Source organism: Cottoperca gobio, chromosome 20 (genome assembly GCF_900634415.1).
Source record: "Cottoperca gobio chromosome 20, fCotGob3.1, whole genome shotgun sequence".
In the NCBI taxonomy this organism is placed as follows: Eukaryota; Metazoa; Chordata; class Actinopteri; order Perciformes; family Bovichtidae; genus Cottoperca; species Cottoperca gobio.
The window spans coordinates 12,347,542-12,367,071 of record NC_041374.1 but is presented as its reverse complement, the minus strand read 5'-3'; the positions used below and the strand labels follow the sequence as shown (position 1 = coordinate 12,367,071).

At 42.0% G+C, this 19,530-nt stretch overlaps 1 pseudogene; it reads right to left on the bottom strand.

The window, feature by feature from the left end:
* Positions 1–3,427: 3,427 nt before the first annotated feature.
* Positions 3,428–15,373, bottom strand: LOC115025805 (solute carrier family 22 member 17-like; annotated as a pseudogene).
* Between the last annotated feature and the right edge of the window lie 4,157 nt (positions 15,374–19,530).

Below are 19,530 nucleotides of genomic sequence, written 5' to 3'. Positions count from 1 at the left end.
GGGGGTTTCTCTCTGATGGAACGAGCCAGATGTGGGTGGGGAACATTCAAACATTTACCAATTAGCACTAAACATAAGGAACACAAATGTTTTAGCAATCTGTCCAATAGTTGTTGAGATACAACAGTCTGTCATCCTACAGACACAGTAGTAGTACGGCTACAAAAATAGCTACGTGATCAGTGTGCCGTTTTTACAGTATGTAGTGTGTAAAAGTAAGAGTGTATTCATTCAACTCACAAAAGGAATTTCAAGCCTGCTTCTGAATTATAACAAGCACTTGTGATGTAAATAACAAGGTGCTGAGCTCACCACTGCAGGTCTTTATTTATTACTTCAGCAAGTAAAGGTCAAATGTGCTGTTGAGTGCCTCGGGGAAAGTGTGCAGCGTCTTTACGAGGTGTTAATGTGCTCTTGTATAACTGGAGGGAGTGTGAAGACCTATGGACCATCTTGACCTGCGCTCCAACTTTCACAGCTCCACACCTCATGTGTAGAGCGCCGCTCTAACCGAGAGGAACATTGTTTTGCCATCAGGGTGGAAACATACCAATCTGTGTTGAGATTCACATTCTCAGCTGCCTTACACTCATCACAACGTCTCTCCTGCTGTGGTGCTCTGTCTACAGACAAAGACAGACGCCAAGCGGACGCCAGCAGACACTTGTGTGGGACTGCCGCTGCACTGAGGTGCCTGAATCTGAAAATGTGAGGTGGGTAGAGGGGAGAATAAATCTTCCTCTATGTAAAGTATCAGAAAGTGTGATGCAGATTTCCAGTCACTCTTACTGAGAATATTTCCAAAATTGCAGTTTAAATATTTTTGTTCAAATGGGGAACCGATGAAATATTTACCAGGTGCATGTTTACGGGGATTAGTGTCGGGAAAGGACCTAAAAATAAATAACTTTTAAAAACGTACACAATAATAACAAGGGACATGTTGTCATGATCGTAGAGTTTCTTGTGCATGCCTTTCGAAAAAAAGGTGGTAAAAGCATAGTGAAAATTAACATGTCATTCGTTGAATGTATTCATATTTGCTGCATTATTCTTTGTAATGTATGTTGTCCACAGTGTTGGAGGAAGTATTCTGTTTATTTAATCAAAGTAGCAATACAGCAATATCAAAATACTCCATTACAAGTAAAACTCTTGCATTGAAAGTCTCACTTAATAAGAGTAAGTAGGTATTATTATCAAAGTACTCATATTTCAGTAATATGGCTTCTGTGAGTGTATTATTCTATGGTCTCACTGCTGCATTAAACATTCAAAACATATATATTTAGTTCTGAAAGTGCATAATGTCCCAGATAAACCACATCTTTCCGGAGTATTTAACTGTCCTCTTGTTTGTATTTTTATACTGGAAAGGCTGTAAAGATGTGTCGTCTTTGCCAACGTTTAGAGATGAAATACCCCAATACAATAGAGGCTCTAATTGATTTCTAATCAGTTAAGAAATGTAGAAACACAGAAATATGTAAACATAGATTTGTAGATATGGATCAATAAATTAAGCATAAGTATTTATTTAGTCCTATTTCCGAAGTAATTACATTACTGTAAGTCTTTCGACACTCCAGGATGTTTAATTTATTGACCTGTAATCTCCAAACCTCTTTTCTTGTAATGTAATAATGTAAACAGTTTAGTCCGAACTACTTTCTATTACAACTTTTCGTACAATTATGTTTCTGTTGATGGACAGATGTTCAGTTCTGATATTTTAGGCTTTGAATTAAAAAAGAAAACTCATATTAAATAGTTGCTCATTGATAATAATAATAATAAAATCCTTTATTATTTTCCTAATTAAAGCCCACATTAGTAACGTGCCACTGGTTGTCATGGTAATGAGTGATGTGTTCAGCCGCTTATATACTTTTTTTGTGTTTGGTTAAAAATATTTCGTTATGTCAATGTAAATATGGAGGATTAATCCCACAAGTATGAAAGGTCAGTGATGCAACTCAGTGTCACATCTAAAGTTACCATCGTCTAGGCAACACAGTGAATACTTGCTGTGACTTCTAATATTTGTGCCGCTACCCCGATACAGTCGAGGTGAATGTGATTGTGTTTGTGGTGCATTTAGAAAAGATTCAAAGGAACTACTTTCTTCAAAAGTACTTGACAGATACATGTTGTCTCAAACGGTCAATGTATTCTGTGTGACGATACCTCGTGCCCTTGTGTGTGTCTCCATCTTCAGGTTCCAACAGGTACAGTCCTCCTCTACACTGTGTGGATGTGACCACACTGCTCAACATGATCATCTCACGAGCTGCATGTTCATCAGAATCTCTCCTTTCTGGTCATGACTGCTATTCAATATACGGACAATAAGCTCTTTGCCTTCCTTTTAAAAAAAATGTTTGAAATGTTACACGTTTACTCCGATTTAGCAAATACTAATGTCTTACAACTTTCTAAATGCCCAGACCTGCAATCCTGAAACCTTCCACTTGATGCTCTCAAACTTTCTTGCATGTCTGTCACGTGACGTCCCCTCTCACCTACACACCTGTTCCCATTTCCCTTGTCAGCCCTGCAGTGTTCAACCAGCCAACTCCCACCCATTCATCAAAGTCTCCGTGTGCGTCTGACCTTTGCCTTCTGGTTTCTGTAATCTAATGTTACCTGAAACCTGTTGCCTGCCTGTGTTTAACCTCAGCCTGATCTTGTGTATTTTGGATTCCTTGCCTGCCCTTTTGGATTTGTTTGCCGACTTCTTCCCTTGCCTGCTTCATGATTCCAGTTATGTGCTCTCGCTACCCTTTTTCCTTTTCTTTTTTGATTTCATCATAGATTGGTGGTCAGCTCCAGGCCAGCTGACATCACAAAGCACCAGCTGTAGCTCCAAAACAGATTAGAGGGATTTAGCAGTTCACACTGAGATGAGCAGGCTGCAGCGTCAGTGTTACGCCATCATCACATTCTAAATATCTGCAGAAATAGTGATACTTGCAGAAGTTCCTCATGGTATTTGAAATGATTTGATTAAAAAATATGTATTTTAGTGGTGACCCATCTGCTCAGTAAGTGATGGCTGTACGTGTATGTTACTCCTGATCAGTGAGAGATATTGTGCACTGTTTAAAGATTATGTTATAAGACCTCATGGGTTAAAATCAGATGTCTGTATTTAAGGTTACAGACGGGTCTCATGTAGATGAACTTCTCTGCTGGTTTCAGAGGTTAAGTTTTACTCTGGATTTAAAATGTCAAACCTGTGTGATCCAAATTTAAGAATAAATGCATCTAAAACAAAAAACATCCAAATGGGTGTCTTTGTAAAGCAAAACTAATATTTACTATGAATAAATGGACATGAAACTAATTGTTGTTTATATTGTTGTACAGTGGCAGTTCAGATGATTCATACTGTTAACAACTCTTTAGAGAAAATGTCCATGTCGTGTTTGTTTAACCGGTTTTATTTGACATTAAATCAGGCTATATAGTTAACTGCATCACTCATCACTTAACAGGTCATCAGTGTTGCCAGACATAATACTCGAGCCAAGTTAATCATAGTGATAATCAGTGTATAAGTGTTAGGACTGGTTGAGTGCAACATACAGAGCGGGAACGATTGCCAAAAGGCTGCCGGAGGAAGAAGCCATCAGCTAAAGTGTCCTTCATAATTTCTTTAGTAAATCCTCAACGTCAGAGTCCAAATGAAACGTCTCCCGCTTCCTCTTAATGTCACACACCCACGAAAACTTGAGTAAAAGAATTACCAGAGCACACGAACATACACTGGGATTGTTTTTCTTTTAAGCACTGAAAGAGACATGCTTTGATAATTCTCCAGGATTTAACCATATGCAACATGGCATCAGCTCAGCTAGCACACAAACAAAGAAGCCATGAAGAAAAGCATATTCTTGGAGTGGGGGGGGTCATTTGGAGCTCTGGGGCCCTCTTCAGCTCTCACTGAAACCTCACAGAGCTTCATCACCGGGCCCTCTTTCTCCAGCATCAATAAACATCCAGGCAAGATAACAGATGACCTCTTACAAAACTTCCACATTTTAGTGCTGACAAAGAATATGTGCCTGGTTATACAAGTTATAGCAGTCGATCTTCTTACAGCTGAGACTGGTCATCTACGGAGGTGTTGAGTAACTAGAAGCTTCTGAGGAAAAACAAGCCCTTCAGTGCTCCATACATGCAGATAGGAATGTTGTTCAGAGTCATCGCAATCCAATTTAACAATATTTAGGTTAATACTTTAAAATGCTAGGCCTCTGGATAATTTACGGATTATGATTAATAACATAAATAAGACATAAATATTGCCGGCTCCAGGCCAGATCTAAAACTGGATTTAAACAGTTTGAACATGAACTCTTTTCAGTTTGAAGGCCTTTTTTGTTTTGTTTTTCGCCTCTGGTGCCAATATTGACTTAATGTTTCATACGACTGCCCCTTAAAATGAGAAGACTCTGGTTAAACGAACCACCATCTTTAAAAAGTGCACCGCCGCTCCACTGCATAGCGTACTGTACAGTGTCCAGCCACAGGGTCTGCTTTAACAAAACTCAGAAGCCCTAGAAGTTAAAGAAACTAAGTCTAGAGTATTTACAAGGCACCCACACTCCAGCGAGTTACAACATATGTTCGAGAGCTGTGGTCCATCCCTGCTTGGGGTGCCACATCATTATCACAGGTGTCACAGAAAAGTATACAAAGCTGACTTTGCTTTGATTTTGCACATGTCCGAGCGCTTCTAGTGTTGTCGTACACAGCAAACACGACAAAGAACGTTCTATGCGTTAAGTCATATGCTAGGAATAATTAGCGACTACTCTCTTCTGGTCTGGAGTGTCGACGGTAAGCAGCTAACATCTCTACGACAGACGCCCGGACGCAGCAGTGTATGCTGGTGTGTCACATGGAGATGAAGATGAAGACTTCCCTACATGTGTCTGTGAACCCTGTGTGTCAGATCTACACACATCTGAATGGCAGGAAGTAGAGAATGGTGAAGAAAAATGGCAGCTCGCCCCTGCGTTTGGAATGACTGGAGGATGATATGTTAGGAAGCTTAGACTGTCTGATCACGCTCATCACCGTCCTTCATTGTCCGTCCACACTCGTCTGTGCAGCTCGTCTTCCTCCTCCTCTGCATGAACATGATGGATGTAAATGTTCTGGCTGCAAAGTGAGTGATTTGAGTCTGTTCAACTCTTAAAGGTGTTTTAGGTCTCTGGGTTGGGCGTGGCGAGCAGTGGCACGTTGTCCCTCCTCCTCCTGCCCAGCGGGGGGCGTCTGTACTGCTCCCCGTCGACCAACGTCTGGGGCAGAGGCTTCCTCTTGCTCTCGGGCAGCAGCAGGATGGACAGCACGGCGAGCAGGGCCAGAGAGGAGTAGACCACGTGGTGCAGGAAGTACCCGTAGTGGTTCCTCAGGTCCATGAGCGGGGAGCTGAGGCGGCCCACGCAGCCCAGGGCCAGCACGATGCCCACAGCACTGCCCCTGCAGACACAACTTCAGATGTAAGGATTGCGATTTTTCGGATTCAGTCAAAGAGAAAACTCCCATTTATTTCTGAAGCGGTGCCGTTTGGTGTATAAAACAATATTTATGTATTTAAGTAAAACAGCATTCATAAAGTTTATTTTTAATCGATTAATAAAATGTGAATAAAAAGTTGTAAACATGTCTATTGTTGCCCTATTGTTTATGAATCCAACTGTGTATTTCTTTAAAAGAATAGTTTAATATTTTGGGAAATAAACTTGTTTATGTTTTTATTTAAGAGTTAGAAGTTATATCTCATTTGTTTAGTCCATACAACACCAAAGTGTAAAAATGTCTTTACCTTTGGACAACGCGAGGCTCGCCCCCTGTCCAGACTTTATGCTAAGCTAAGCTAACATTCTCCTAGCTGTAGCTTCATATTTAGCACACATGCATGAGAGTGATATTGATCTTATCATCAAACTAAGAAAAGTGAATATGCATATTGAACTCTTCATTTAAGTACGAATTGATAACATTTATTTAAGGAATATCAGGTCGTACACAGAAGACTACTGTAAATTACCCAAAATTCCCTCAACTTGAGGCATTTTATGAAGAAGAGCTGTCATGTCATTTTTAGAGTGACCCCAGTCATTCAGTATTTCAGTATTCAGATGTCTGAAACCTCTTCATTACTAATAGATATGATGGAGATGTACTGCATTTCATGTCCTCATGCACCAAAGGGCTGAGCAGGCTCTTTTTTGACCGAAAAATAAATATTAACACATTCTAATCCTCAACATATCTTCACAAAATAAAAAGACAGTTTTAACTTTTAAACTCAGTGTTGCCGTGTCAGTGTTACCTGATGACGGTGGGCATTATCTCTGCAGTAAAGAGGATGCAGAGGGAGGCGGTGGCCTGGGAGGAGAAGAGACCCAACACTGAGAAAACTGTGATGGCCGTCTCACTGAGATCTGAAGGGGAGGAGAAAGGACGAGCACCGGTTACTATGGACTAGCTTGCAGTGCAGCATGATATACGATGCTGCCCTGTTGATTTAACCTGGTTTCTAATGTAGAACTCTGAATAATCTGTTCTCGACTACTTCCAGACTTCTGTAATTAACAGTAGACACAGACAGTAGTGAGGTCACCTGAAACACCATCACCCCCCTGGTGCTACTGTCCCCTCAGCCTTTGATGCATGATTAAAGCACATCACCTGACATTTCTGCTACTGCAGTGTCCTACATAATCTGACTGTAATACTCATGTTCGGCCACAAGGGGGAGGCAGAGACTGAGGCAACTATGAGTGTGTTTTGACACCATGCTGTAAAGACAAAAGGCACCTGGAACATATTTTTCCACGATCAGAGACGACCAGTTTGCTTTTAATCTATTTCATAATACATGAAGCACGAGCCCAACATGACGTCAGTGCTGTTTAGATGATCTAATATGACCACAAAGCTGTGCTTAGCATCAAATAAACTAACTTTTTCCTCCATTCCAGTTAGGATTTGAGGAAGCAAGGCCTTTAATCCTCACAGAAGCCTCACATAATGTCTCTACAACACCAGGGGGGGACTTCTGGGGAGATGAAGGAGGACTGTGTCCACCTTGTTGGCAACGAATATTAATAGCTTTCTTTATCCGACTCCAGATTTACTTGGAGAAAACAATATCCTGCAACTAAAGCCGGCTTACACTCCATGAGTCCCAGGAGGATCAAAGAGGCCAGCCCCGTCATTGTCATGGAGAGGAGCAGGATGCCACGGCGACCGCACCTGTCTACAGTCGCCCAGAGCAACAACCAGGCCCCACCCCCCGCACACACGGACAGCAGGTACGTCCAGTAGAAGCTGGGGGCCGTGCCTCTGACGTCACCTCGGAAAGAGCTGTAACAGTGACTAATGCCGTGAGAGATGAATCTGAAGGAGAAAGAGAAACAAAGAGTCAGCAATCATGTATTTATAAAAGTGGTCAGAACATGTAATAATCTGCAGCAGAAACCAGTTCCTCTAAATAAAGTGCACGGCAAACTAAAAGGGCTGACTCAAAACTAAAATGTCACGAGTGTGGGATGACTTACGAGGTGAAGCCGAGCACACACATGTTCTTCCAGATGTTCCTGCTGTGGAAGAGCTCAGGGTAGGACAGGTGGGGGCGTGAGGAGGGGGTCGGCTCTGAATCCAGCTCTGCAGCAGGCAAAGAAGGACAAAACAGGCTTTTTTAATTCACAGCTCAACAACAGACAGAGAACGATGACCTGAGAAAAGAAAGGTTCATTTTGCAATTATTGTCATTATTGTTTACACATATAGCAGAGGGGCTCTATGGGGACCCTCAAAAACGAGGAATTAAAGCTATTGTCAACAAATGTAACTTGTGGGGGCCACGATGTCACTAAACAATAGCAAAGGACGAGTTTACTGGGAAACATGTTTACATACAAAGTGTTCAGATCATTGTGGAGCTGCGAGGCATTACGCCTTATTATAACTCCATGCGTCTTTAATAAATCAGGATTTATAATTGAGCATCATTACCTGCTCTGGGTCGTGTGATAGGTACTCATGTTTTGAAATGCACTGCCATGAGTAACCCATAAATAATGCAGACTTCCTAAACTGAACCCAGCAGTGAAAAGTGAGAGAATAATAATGTAAACTGTTGGCACACACACGCACACACACACACACACACACACGCACACGCACACACACACACACACACACACACACACACACACACACACCTGTGAAGCTCTCGTCGTCCCTCACATCCCTGTTGGAGTTTCTTCTCTCAGTGAAGGAGTTCATGTCTGCAGACCGCTCTGACAGAAGGAGCCAGCGAGGAGACTCTGGAAACAGCCCAGGAATGCTGCAGAAGAGACCAAACATATGTCCGGGACACTCTTTGATCTTTGCTGCACCTTTAACCAGCACCAACACTATGCAACCCATAATATGTGCTCCCTCAGGATGGAAAATAACCCACGTGGGGCGCAAAGTAGCAGAATTCTTAATTTCTTAATCCGGCTTTTCTTCCAAACCTGCAATCCATGGCTAGTAATCATACTTTAATCTCTATTAATTTGGTTTTGAAGGTGCAATGAAGGCTGATCTTGTAACAGAGGTCTAAGAGGGACTGGGGACCTTAAACAAAGGAGTCTTAATGCAATCTGACATGAACTAAAAGGTTCAGTGTGACGCAGGGATTGGAATCAATACGGTCCAGCAAAGCTTTCAGCCAGTCAGTTGGCATCAGGACACTTTATCAAAAGACTATCAGGTCCCTTCACTCTCTTGTCTGTGTAGTTTCACAGGAAAATAAAACACATGTGGATACTTATGACCATATATGTACACAGGCAACAAGAATATCTGAATATGAACAGAAAATGCAGATGATAAAGGTCCTACAAATGGGAATCACAAAGCTAACACTGAGAATATCACCGAAAACAAAGTGCAACACACACACACACACACACACACACACACACACACACACACACACACACACACACACACACACGTACCCATAACTGAGGAAGAGTGTCAGCGGGGCGGCGCCGGCTCCCAGCAGGCCCCTCCAGGACTGGCATCCCAGAGCGATGGCCAGCAGCAGCAGCTCTCCGGCTACAGTCATCAGCCCGGCCAGCATGGTCACCACCAGCCTCAGAGACGGTTCACACAGCTCCAGACCTGAGCGTCAAACATCAACATCAATCCTGACTAATCTTGTTTCAGCCTCATCTGCACTTTGTGTTTAGTGCGACTGCTTACACACACAACTAACAAGGTAAACATCCGCTAACATGGCTGTAGACTCTTAAACGCACAATATGTCATGTTCTGCAACTAGGGCTCGCTCGATCAAAACAATAACAAAAGATGGAGTTTGTTGGCGGCAGCTTCACCGGGTTACGATTCTTTCAATGTTTATCGTTCAGGTGTTTTTTACCGGGAGCCTAATTATCTGTGATTACAACCAGTAAAATACTGAATAAAGAAAGAAATCAGGGTTTCTCTGAAGGACTCTGTTCGTCCTGCTGCTTACGTTTGCTTCAAATTCAAAGTATCGAAATTTGTTGGAAACATTTGATATAATGTAAGAACACAACTCATACAACATAACATAGCTGTAGATGTTTTTAGACATTTTAATGCAGAAATATTGGAAATATCTTTCCACTAAAAACAAAGATGGTGTATCCTTCAATGTGTTATACTCACGAGTGATGTACAGAATGAGGTAGACTCCAGCACTAGCTGCCGCCAAACAGAAACGCATGACGATGAAGATGGAGGGGTACGGAGAGACACACACCAGCACCCCAAACACCACCGACAGGGTCAGAGAGGTCAGCAGAGTCTTGGCCCGGCCCAGCCTGCGGAGAAACAGAGAGGTGCACTGAAAACGGACACGTTGACGCAACACAGACAACTACTACAACTTATTGATCAATTAAATTGACATTTTGTTTACAAAAGTCTATTTAGTAATTCAATTCTTTCTTTCTTTCTTTTTAAACAAACCAATAATTACAACAGCTGTAAATGATCATGTAAGTGCTGATTATGCAACAGCAGAAACACTTCTTCACATGTTTAAATATTAACAGTAAGAGGGTGGAGAAGAGAAAATAGGACTTCCGTGAATATAAGAGATAAGATACAAGCGAGCGCCGCAGTAGGAACTGAGCCACAGAATTACGAGTCCATCATTTCAAACTTAATACAATTTTAACGACTGATTTTTGTCAAATTGAATTTACATTCTAATGTATTATCAAAACTTTTTTAAAGTGATGTTTCAATCACATAAACATAGAAAATAAAAGATAGAAATGCATTTTCACAGCAGCTCACTGACTGATCCGTAAATGTTTAACCAATGTTCAGTTGGATGCGGGAGCAGCACTTACTGTATATCCAACCTTTAGATTAGCACTGTTCCCTTTTCCTCCCAGGAGGCTGCATTAATTGACGAGTCTTAACAAACAGATGCGATGCTCAATTGGTCAGCAAATAAACGAAGGCTGTTAGCTGATTAAACTGGCATCATCTCCCTCACAAGCCCTCCAAAACTACTGCTTCCCCTGTGTGATTTTCAATCCGACAACAGAGCAGACACAGGCTGGATCCATTATGTCAATTATCGGAGATGCTTGGGTCGTGCAGACTGCCGAGCATGAGGTCCTGAGATCCAGCAGAATGAAGCGTTGCACATGCAGAAAGGCTGAAACTCTCTAACATTAACATTTGAGCCATTATGCATCGCTGGTGTGTAGAAAACTGGTGATTGAGATTTATCATTTGGTTTATCTTGCACAAATGTCTCACTATGATAGAAAGCAGCACTACGAAATGACATCTGCTTGAGACTAAAGCGATCTTTCTACTGACTGAACTTTGTGCTTCGTGTGCACAAGTGTTCATGTCTCTGTGTGTGAGGTTGTGAGGTAGTGAAACTGCAGCGTAAAGACGCTGAAGATTGCAGAAGTGTTTAAAAGCACAAACGTCTGCAGATGGATGGACAGAGGGACTGAGTTGTATTGGAACATTCGTGTGTGTGTTTGTGTATCCATTACCTGTCAGCGGCATACCCCAGGCTGAGACAGCCAGTCAAGATGCCCAGGATGAAGCACACCTCCTCCACTGGGACCAGCCAGTACTGTCCACACACCAGATCCCACTGCACAGACACAAGAGGGAGGAAGACAGATCTGTTAGTTATTATCTGTTCTAGTATTTTGACCTTTTTTTTATTAATCAATTTATCAATTATGGGCGGGAAAGGGGGAAAAGAAAAGAGTGCAAGGTGAGGTCCAACACACAAATACATCCAATGTGTTGTCTATTACAACAAACACAAAAGCAGCAAATCATCATGTTTGAGAAAGTTTAACCAGAGTTTGAATTGTTCTCCTTGATGACTTAAGTTCATCTGATTACTATAATTGCCTGTGATTAGTTTCTATCGGCTCTACTACATGTTTACGTGTAATCAGAATTAAAACTATATGGTAAACTTGTTAATTGTCAGTAACTCATTAAGGAAATTGGCGAACACTGAGCTCACACATTATTTACACCTTGCTGTGAAGACTTGTGTACGTGTCTCGCTTTGAAGACAACAGAAAGAGAAGTAGAAAAGAGTTTGTGTTGCCTTCCTATCTGCCATCTTTTAAATGTACAACATCACTGAGCGTTCACGCTGAGCGTTAGCTTGACTCACTCGTGAAGAAATACGCCTTCGGCAAATTAAATTGACTTAATTAATGAATTAATCAGATTCAAAAGGCAGCTCAGTTTTATTTAATTAACAGAATAAATTCTTCTTCTTCAGTTACTTCACAGAGATGTTGCCAGAGAAGCAGCTTGTAGTAACACTTTACCATTTTGTGTTTTGATAAACAATGATGTGTACACAAAAGGAGACGACAGGCTGAGAGAATGACGCAGTATAAAGCCTCCATTACTATAACACAGGAGGATGTACACATAATATTACTGTGTATGTGCTGATAACAATGAACAATGAACTTGTTGTACTGCAGTACTAGCAGCAGTAATAGAAGTAGATAGTAGTAACAGTGGTGTGTGACAGTCTCATACATTCACTGTGTGACTTTACATAATAGAGCATCCACATGGAAAGTGAGCACATATGTTTAAAGAAAACAGATATCTGCTCTCAGATCTGAGTTTTAAGCCACATTAAGCCGACCCACTGATTTGCATTAACAGCTGAGATCTGCTAATGTCGCTGTCTGCCGGCCGCTGAGAGAAAAGGATTTTAATGATCTAGCAGAGGGCCTAAGAAAGGCCTCACATAATTGGAGGCCATGCACAGAAACATAAAAGCCTGTCACATAATATCAGCGGTCCCATTACTGAGGCAGAGTCACAACAGTGCACGCCAGTCGAGTAAAGGGCAGCGTCGCAAAACTATAGTGCTCACAGGGGTGGAATGCTTTGGACAACAGGAGGAGGGTGAAATGTTAACAAACGAGTTTGTAAACTCCCCAGACTGGTTTTGTGAATGACGCTCAGGCACCAAGGACTGAAACCAGCAGCCACGTCCTCCTTTTACATTTCTGACTCACAGAGCCTCAACTGAGACTTTGCTAATCGATATTTTTACTGTCATTTTCCGCTCAATTTTTCCGTCAGTCAGACCCAGAGGTTTCAGATCGGAGGTTGAGGTTGAAAGACGGTCGAGTACGACAACAATCTTACTGTGAAGTTTATCATTTGACACAACTTTTAGAGCTAAATGATTTGGAAAAAATATGTCATAATGGCGATTTGTCAATATACAGTAAATGTATTGTTATGTTTAATATGACAAACAATGAATGGAATACTACCATAAAGCAGTCCTGCTTATCGATTTGCAATATTGACCGAAAGTGCCTAATACAGCCAGATATATTAAAGATATAGCCACTAATATATAAACGCTGTGGACAACATTATTGAGGGTTGACAAATGTATAATCTTCCATATTATCATCGTACTGCACAACCCTAATGACGACAGGAAGTGTCTGTGCAGAGACGTTAAGTGAAGTGACACAGTATTCATTTGATCTGGGGCAGAAGCTGATCAGAGCGCCTCCTGCTTCCTGCTCGCCCAGACTGCCAGCTCAGCAGAGCGAAGCAGCGCTGGAGGAGCAGATCATAATGATGGCAAAAAAATACTTTCTGAGCTAAACCTGATCTAAGAGCCAAAATATGTCACTCTTCTGTCTGTCTGAGTCACTGTCAGTGTGCACAATGAGGGGTGAGCAAAACTGCAAGCATCCTTCTTACTGTAGCGCTATAAGAAGGCATTTGCATACATGCTCCGGCTAAATGCTTCCCTTGGCAGCGTTTACGTATCCTCTGCTCACTGCAGTGCTGTGAGTGGCTTACCAGCGAACTGTCCTAATACCATGGACTACAGAGATGGGTGTTGTGGTTGCCACATCAGTAGGCACCAGAAGAAATGAAAACACACACAGGCCACTCGGTGACCAGCCTGAGTGGAAAACTTGGAGCAGCTGGCTGAGCTCCGTGAAAGACATTAACAAGAGCAGTTCAATGTTATCACTATAAAAATCCAGCTCTGATAGGAAATGCATGTTTTTCCCACTGAAAATTAAAGTCAAAAAAGCAGTTTAGAAGTGACAATTAGTGCGTCAACACAGCTTTTATCTGCTGTATTTATTACATTGTTTACCTATTATGACAATTCAAATAAATGTACACGGAGTGTGAACAGCAGAGCAGCAGAGCCAGCTTTTCCTACAGTGTGTATGTGAAAAATCTGTGTATGTGAAAAATCTGACCTAAATCTATAATTACATGAGAAACATGAGCTCCACTTCTGTCAAATCTCCCTCTCGTGACCCTTGCTGTTGGACAGTGACGTAGGTAAAAACAAACATTTCTGAATGAGTCACTGAGCATTATCCAACCTGGTTTCACAACCCTCCCGTCATAGTTGAATAGAAGTCTAATGAGCGACTAACAGTGCAACAGGACTGAAATGATTCAGCAGATCCAGAAAAACTTTGAGTTTTTCCTTTTCAAAACCACCACGCCACCGACTGCCGGAAGTTCAGTTGGAGATTCAGGTGTGTTATCCCAGTCGCGGCAGCAGACTAGATTTAGCTTCAAGCCTGAAGCAGAGCTGATGAACAGACTGCAGAGTCTGGTTAGCTCTCTTCTTATTAACGCCTCATGAAAGACACAGAGTGAGAGGGTGAGCGTTTGAGAGACACTATACATAAACTTAACTAACTTGTCTTTCTTGAATGATGGGTAATTCTGCAGTAGTGTGTATGGAACAAACAGCATCAGCCTCTCCCGAGATTAACTTCTGATATCAGTCTCGTACGACTACCTCACACGCAGGGTACTACACACGTCATTACCTGCAGCAGGACGTTTGTGTAGGAAAAAGGTATCGGGATCTCCCGGATCTCTGACGTTGGAGTTTTCTTAAAGCACCAACAGAGAAGAGTTTTCACAACAACTTCTGTCCCCAAACAACCGCTACAAAACTTCCCTTCAAAATAAAAGGCAATTAAAGCTAAGTCGCATTAGAAACTAGCAAGATCCAAGGCTCTTCTGCCACCAGGGAAGACTTTTTGTCAGACTCATGGGTACAAATATGTGCACATTAAGTTTAGCAGAGCATTGCAAAAAACGGAGGCTGCATGCTCAGCAAGACCCTCCTGTGGATAAATACAGGAGGAAAGAGAAACAACTGTTTCAGCATTTTAAGCTCCTAAATTCATGAATAAACCAAAAGGTAGCCCTCCCACAAAAATAACTAAGCCAGGACCATAATTATAGCGTTTGAGGAGGATCCCAGGCACCAGAGCGTTACCTCAAGTAACGATGTGTTCCTCAGCCCTTCTGTAACGTTGTAGTCCCAGCCGGCCTCGCAGTCCACCACTGCTGACTGGCTGCCGTGACATACTGCCTACAATGAGACAGTCCCCCGCTCTCCCCGGGCCCTCTTCCCCCTTCTCCTCAGGGCAGCGGAGGCGTTTTAGGACCTCGGGCGACGTTAAGGGCCCCGGCCAGGTGGCCACGTAGTGGTGGGGCGGGGAGAGGGTGATGAGGGGGTCAGAAGAGAGCAGGAAGGCCAGAAAGAGGTTGGGCAGGATGGGAGAGAGCAACTTCAGAACCCTCTGTTTCTTCCTGCCACCAGAGCCTAGTACCATCACCTCACCTGTAGGAGCCGCAGCGAGGGGCTGGGGGGGGGAGGGAGGACGAAGAGGGGCGCTGGGGAGGAGGGGAAACTGGAGAGGAGGGGGAGGGATGGAGGGGGAGCAGGGCAAGGGGAAGGGGAGACCAGAGGGGGAGAGTCCGGGGATGTCATCGTTGGGGGTTAACGGTGGAGACGGGGGAAGATGTTGATATGGTTGGTCTCCTGGCAGAAGAGCTGCAGGAAAGCTCTGTGGAAGAAGAGAAATACACAGCATCATTTTATAGTTTTAACACCTGAGGACTGTAGCGGCCTAAATCTTTAAAAAGATCATTAAAAAACATGCATAACCTTTTTCACTAAAGACATTTTCACAATAGGAAAAGCACATAAATACATTTTAGTTCGATGCTCATGTGAGTTCACCACAAGCACGTGCCGTGTGCCTGCTGGACAGCATGTTGCATGTCATTTGTGGAGTGACAAGGATGTGAAAGTACACAGTAATGTTGCATTTTGTCCCAACAGTTGCAGAGTAAGAGGGGACACACTGGGTCCTTTCAGTCAGACTACACTATTTTAAATACTGAGCAAATATATGTGCACACATTCCTACAGCACAGAAGAATACTGTACCATACAGGAGCTTGTTTACATAATCCAATTCTGTCCATCCAGAGTAAATTTAGTGCAAGGGTTATGAGATCATACCTGTGCACGTGGGACTGGGTCCACTAGACAATGTGACCTAATTTTAGACTAGAGACAGACAGCTTGAATGATTATACAGCTGACATTTATGGGCCAAACTATTTATTGTTATTTAATCGGTTGTGGGGTAAAGAAAACCCCTGAAAGGTTGTTTTTCAGGGAAGAGGGAAGCCCTTCCCTCTGTGTGTTACAGGCTGCTCTGTGTGCTCCCAGTTGAGGGCTGGAATGTGAACAGCCTGTGCTTTCCTCAGCAGCCTCCTCTGTGGGTGCACATGGTGCTCCACTAGCAGCCAGTGTTGCCGTGTTTTCCGTGCACAGGGCCAGGAGGTCTTGCAACCAACAAAAAAAAAAAAAAAAAAAAGGAATCCCACTAGGTTACATAAGAGCTTTTACACGAGGGGGTGAAAAGGACGTGGGGGTCTGAATTATAACAAGCACTGTGATGTAAATACAAGGTGCTGAGCTCCCAGGCAGGTCTTATTTATTACTTCAGCAAGTAAGGCAAATGTGCTTGGTGTTGATTGAGTGCCTCGGGGAAAGTGTGCAGCGTCTTCGTTACGAGGTGGTTAAGTGTCTTGTATAACTGGAGGGAGTGTGAAGACCTATGGGACCATCTTGACCTCGCGCTCCAACTTTCACAGCTCACCTCATGTGTAGAGCGCCGCTTAACCGAGAGGAACATTGTTTTGCCATCAGGGTGGAAACATACAATCTGTGTTGAGATCACATCTCAGCTGCATTACACTTTCACCATCACAACGTCTCTCCTGCTGTGGTGCTCTGTCTACAGACAAAGGACAGACGCCAAGCGACGCCAGCAGACACTTGATGTGGGACTGCCGCTGCACTGAGGGCCTGAATTGAAATGTGAGGTGGGTAGGGGGAGAATAAATCTTTCCCGTATGTAAAGTATTCAGAAAGTTGTGATGCAGGATTTCCAGTCACCTTATGAGAATAGTTCCAAAATGGCAGTTTAAATAATTTTTGTAAAATGGGGAACCGATGAATGAAATATTACCCGGTGCAAGGTTTACGGGATTAGTGCGGGAAAGGACCTAAAAATAACTAAACTTTTATAAAACCGTACACAATTAATAACAAGGGACATGTTGTCATGAGCGTAGAGTTTTGTGCATGCCTTTCGAAAAAAAACGGTGGTAAAAGCATCATAGTGAAATTAACATGTCATTCGTGATGTATTCATATGGCTGCCTATTCTTTGTAAGTATGTTGTCACAGTGTTGGAGGAAAAAAGTATTTATGTTTATTTAATCAAAGTAGCAATACGCAAGATCAAATACTCCATTACAAGTAAAACTCTTGCATTGAAAAGTTCTCACTTAATAAGAGTAAGTAGGTATTATTATCAAAGTACTCATATTTCAGTAATATGGCCTTCTGTGAGTGTATTATTCTATGCTCACTGCTGCATTAACATTCAAAAAACATATATATTTAGTTCTGAAAGTGCATCATAATGTCCAAGATTAAACCAATCTTCCGGAGTAGTATTTAACTGATACTCTGTTGTATTTTTATACTGGAAAGGCTGTCGTGTAAAGATGTGTCGTCTTTGCCCCAACGTTTAGAGATGAAAGACCCCAATACAATAGAGGCTCTATTGATTTGCTAATCAGTTAGAAATGTAAGAAACACAGAAATATGTAAACATAGATGTAGAGATGGATCAAAATTAGCATAAGATTTATTTAGTCCTATTCCGAAGTAATTACATTACGTAAGTCTTTCGACACTTCCGCGGATGGTAATGTATTGACCTGTAACTCCAAACTCTTTTCTTGTCATGTAATAATGTAAACAGTTTAGTCCGAACCTACTTCTATTACAACTTTTCGTACAATTATGTTTTCTGTTGTGTTACAGATGTTTCAGTTCTGATATTTAGGCTTGAATTAAAAGAAAAACTCATATTAAATAGTTGCTCATGATAATAATAATAAAAAATCCTTTTTATTATTTTCCAATTAAAGCCCACATTAGTAACGTGCACTGTTGTCATGGTAATTGAGTGATGTGTTCCAGCGGCTATAACTTTTTTTGTGTTTGGTTAAAAATATTTCGTTTATGTCAATGTAATATGGAGGTTAATCCCACAAGTATGAAAGGTCAGTGATGCAACTCAGTGTCACATCTAAAAGTTACCATCGTCTAGGCAACACAGTGAAGACGTGCTGTGACTCTAATATTTGTGCCGCTACCCGATCACAGTCGAGGTGAATGTGATTGTGTTTTGTGGTTTGTTGCATGTAGAAAAGATTCAAAGAACTACTTTCTTCAAAAAGTAATTGACAGATACATGTTGTCTCAACGGTCCAGGTATTCTGTGTGACGATACCTCGTGCCCTTGTGGTGTCTCCATCTTCAGTTCCAACAGGGACAGTCCTCCTCTACACTGTGTGGATGTGACCCACACTGCTCAACATTGATCATCTCACGAGCTGCATGTTCATCAGAATCTATCCTTTCGGGTCCAGGGACCTGCTATCAATTATACGACCAATAAGTCTTTGCCTTCCTTTTAAAAAAATGTTTGAAATGTTACCCGTTTACTCCGATTTTAGCAAATAACAATGTCTTACAACTTTAAGCCAGACCTGCAAATCTGATGAAACCTTCCAATTGATGCTCGAAAACTTTTTGAATGTCTGTCACGTGACGTCCCCTCTCACCCATACACACCTGTCCAATTTCCCTGGTCAGCCCTGCCAGTGGTCAACAGCCACTCCCACCCATTCATCAAAGTCTCCGTGTGCGTCTGAACCTTTGCCTTCTGGTTTCGTAATCTAATGTTACCTGAAACATTGTTGCCTGCTGTGTTTAACATCAGCCTGATTCTTGTGTATTTTGGATTCAGTGCCTGCCTTTGGAGTGTTTTTGTTTGCCGATTCTTCCATTGCCTGCTAATGATTCCAGTTATGTGCTCTCGCTACCCTTTTTCCTTTTTCTTTTGATTTCATCATAGATGGTGGATAGCAATCCAGGACAGATGACATACAAAAGCACCAGCTGTAGCTCCAAAACGATTGAGGGATTTAGAAGTTCACACTGCGATGAGCAGTGCAGAGTCAGTGTTACGCCATATCACATTCTAAATATCTGCAGAAATAGTGATTTGCAGGATAGTTCCTCATGGTATTTGAAAGGATTTGATTAAAAAATAGGTTATTTTATGGTGAACCCATTGCTCCGTAAGTGATGGCTTAGGGTATGTTACGCCTGATCAGTGAGAGATAGTGGTGCACTGTTTAAGATTATGTGAAAGACAGCATGGGTTAAAACAGATGTCTGTATTTAAGGTTACAGCGGGGTATCATGTAGATGAACTTCTCTGTGGTTTTCAGAGGTTTTAAGTTTTACTCTGCGATTTACAAATGTCCAAACCTGTTGATCCAATTTAAGAATAAATGCATCTAAAACAAAAAAACATCCAAATGGGTGTCTTTTGAAAGCAAAATAAGAATTTTACTATGAATAAAGGGACATGAAACTAATTGTTGTTTATATTGTTGTACAGTGGCAGTTCAGATGATTCATACTGTTAACAACTCTTTAGAGAAAATGTCCATGTCGTGTTTGTTTACGGTTTTACTGACATTAAA